The following is a 3,373-nucleotide window of genomic DNA, read 5'->3' on the forward strand; positions in this document are numbered from 1 at the left end:
CAAGCAAGGTATATTCAATAATTTCTAGCTACTATTTTTGTTCCTTCCATTCTATTCTTTCCTTCTTTCAACAAAAAGGTTCTACTGTTTATATACATATACACCTTTAAGTCTTCTTTATTTCAGAATGTCTTTTTTTTGAATTGTAGTATTATTGTTTGTTTTATTTTAGTTCCTTGGTTATGCTCTCTCCCTTCATTCTTTTAAAAAGTTATTTGTATATATTTCCCTTAACCCTTCTATGTCTCTCTTCATTTGTTAATGTCGATTTTTTTCCGTTTTTCCAATTTGCATTTTTTACGGCATTATTTTGTTTATCACGTTTATCCACTCTTATGTTCTTTCTGGCTTACCCTTTGTTACATATTTTTATTTTTTACCTAAGCAATTTAAATTTATTACATGAATTTTTATTTCCACTTCTTTGTCTGTGTTGTCTTAGCTCTCTCTCCAATTTTTCTTCTCGTCCATTTGTGTTTCTTATCTAAATAGGATTTTTGCAATGCTTTCATACCTTTTAAAAAATTATTTTAGCTCCTTTCTTAAAATGTCAGTTCACAGCTTTCATTTGTTGTGGGAGCACGTTTTTCTGGTATTTCTTCGTTTGTTTGTGTATACACTTTCCTGCTCATTTTTTGCTTCTTATACTAATTTATTATGAGACTTGAATGTAACTATTTTCTATCGCATGTGTTGAAGTGAAGTGAGTCTTTTCCCCTACGTGCTTAGGAAGGGAGTGTGGCAGATAATGACAGTGCTGCACTGGATCCCGAGTCACTCTCCAGCATCAGTGTGATTGAGTTCCCAGCAGCCTGCACCTGTGTCCCTTTCTCAGCTATTCCTTACTTCATGCCATGAACTCCTATGCATTTGTGCTGAGCCCTCGTATGTCAAGTCCTTGGGAAACAGACCCTGTATGACCCTGTTCTGGATTATTCTTATATGCTAGCAACCAGGTGATGGGACTTTGAGAAGATTTTGGCAGAAGATAGAAAAGACAGAAGAGTGATAATAATGTGCAAGTCACCCCCAATAGATGTCGGTTAAGAGAGCAAAGCATTTAAACTTTTCTCCTGAGTCCTATCTTTGACATATCCTTAATCAGCCATGTAGAAACACTCGGTAACCTCACTGCGTGCTTGACTGGGAAAACACACACATCCTTACCAAAGAAAATAGGGACTTAATTAGAGATAATTGACCTTTTTATATACATTTTGGAGGATAAGTGAACACACTGAAGACTTATTTATTGATACCATATGGCACTGCCTCACAGTGATACTCAAATTATGTAGAACAAGGCTAATCAAAACTAAATAGTTCATCAAAAGGTCTTCCATTGTAAGATGCCGCTGTTTAATTCGGGAAGCTTGTAGATATCTCCTTGGACCCAAAAGTGCTTTCTACATTCTTTTATTGAAAGCACGTCAAGTTTCTAGTAAGGCACCCTGCAAAAGTTATCTAAGATTTTCAAACCATAAGTGTCATTTTCCTGCTTAACGTCATTAATTTATCAGATATATGGGCTTTTTGAGATTTGATGTCTGAACTTACTTATTTGTCACTCTCAGAAAATTTCATTTTTAACTGGACTCAGACTTAGAAGTAGAAGCTCACAGAGAGGATCGCCTCTGTCGTCTGGCAATCTGTTCCTGGCATTTTTCTTTGGCCTCTTCCATTCCCTTGGCCAAGTTGCAGCCTCTTTCTTACTTTCCTTAGTCTGTTTTTTCTTCAGAGTTATGAGGCACGGTAGTGTCAGTGCGTCCAGGAGTATCCTTCGCCCCTATTTTCACAGTGACCAACTTGAGAACACCGAGACTGGCAACCACAATGCAACTCAGAACAGATGTCTGCTTTCTTTCTCCAGTCTACCTTGCTTTGGAGCAGGAATGTCACTTACTCAGCAGCAGGAGGACGTGGCCGTGGGTCAAGACACCCTGCTTCATGCAGATGCCTTGTTTGTCATTGCCACCACTGATCCGGACAACGAAAGCCTTCCATCCCTCACCCAGAGCATCAGCAGTAACGTCTCCAGCCACATGCTTCTCATAAAAAGTACGAAGTTTGCATTCACTGTCCACTTCAGTGAGTTTCTGGCATACAGTAGCTGGGAAAGAGATATGTTCAGCTTCAGCCCGAAGCATCCTACCACCTCCGAGGCACCACGAAAAAGAGTCAAATATATGTTTTTAATAACGCTTGCACAACTACTGTCATTTCTGTGCTAAAGATTTCAAAGGTAGCAGACACCACACCTGTTCTCAAAGAATTGACATGCTTTGCCTTTGACATCTGATTTGCAAGAAAAAAAAAAAAAAGATGTGTCTATGAAGGGACGTGTTGGAAGTAAATGTTAAGAGAAGATTTGGGGTGGCTCATGGAACTTCTGAAAGCCTCGGCACTTGGAAGAACCAGGCTCAGAGAAGAGAATAAGAGAAGCTGTCACGTCAGACCCAGAATCAAAAGTCACAGCACATGAACCAGCCCAGTAAAGACACCACTGATGGTGCACTTTTGCAACTGTTCCTCTAGAGAATATACTTCTTCCGATAAAAGAAACAGCAGCAGTAACAAAAACTCTCCATTCCTGCTTTCCTGAATTTTTTTTTTGGGGGGGGGGCGGTTACTGACTCCAGAAACAATATTTTAGGCAGGTATCTAGGTCATGTCTTTATCCAAGCTGTCAGGAAATGTAGCTTTATTAATGGGTGGCAGGCTCAAAATTTAGAAGATGGGTAATTTCCCAAACATAAGTAGATGGTTCATAGAATATGGAGAAATAAAGACAATGAATATTGACTATGTACCTTTAACATGCTGCAACAAAATTCGAGGTAATATGGAAAAACATATTGAAATGATTTCTGATCAGTAAAAATTAGAAAAATACCCAAGCTCAGATTTAAGAAACATATGCATGTATAATTTTAATGGCATAAAGTCATTATTTTATGGTTTCCTCCAAGCAGTAAATGAATACATTTTGCTCAGATGCTAGTAATTTAAAACATTTTTTAGTATCAGCAATTATTTATAGAACGTTAAATATATAAAATAGTATATAATAATACATTTATTAATATTACATGCAATATATGAAGTAATATTATATGTTGTATTTTATGTTATATATTACCTACAGATTACTTCACATTTCATATTTTTAAAAGAACTAATCAGTTTACCTGCTCTTGAACTATGTAAGTATAAAATCTAACTTTTTAGAATGGCATTAAAACCTTTCCTAATCTGTTCCCAACTTATCTTTTTTGGTACCACATTCTGTTATTCTCTTCCATAAGACTTACGCTTTAATGTAACCTATTTTCTAAATGTGACATATGTTTTTATAATTCTATGTATTTGCTTG

General features: G+C 36.7%; 1 pseudogene; it reads right to left on the reverse strand.

The window, feature by feature from the left end:
- Window positions 1-1,586: 1,586 nt before the first annotated feature.
- LOC128314663 (40S ribosomal protein S6-like) lies at window positions 1,587-2,147 on the reverse strand (annotated as a pseudogene).
- Between the last annotated feature and the right edge of the window lie 1,226 nt (window positions 2,148-3,373).

The sequence above is a fragment of the Acinonyx jubatus genome, chromosome A2 (assembly GCF_027475565.1).
Source record: "Acinonyx jubatus isolate Ajub_Pintada_27869175 chromosome A2, VMU_Ajub_asm_v1.0, whole genome shotgun sequence".
Classification (NCBI taxonomy): Eukaryota; Metazoa; Chordata; class Mammalia; order Carnivora; family Felidae; genus Acinonyx; species Acinonyx jubatus.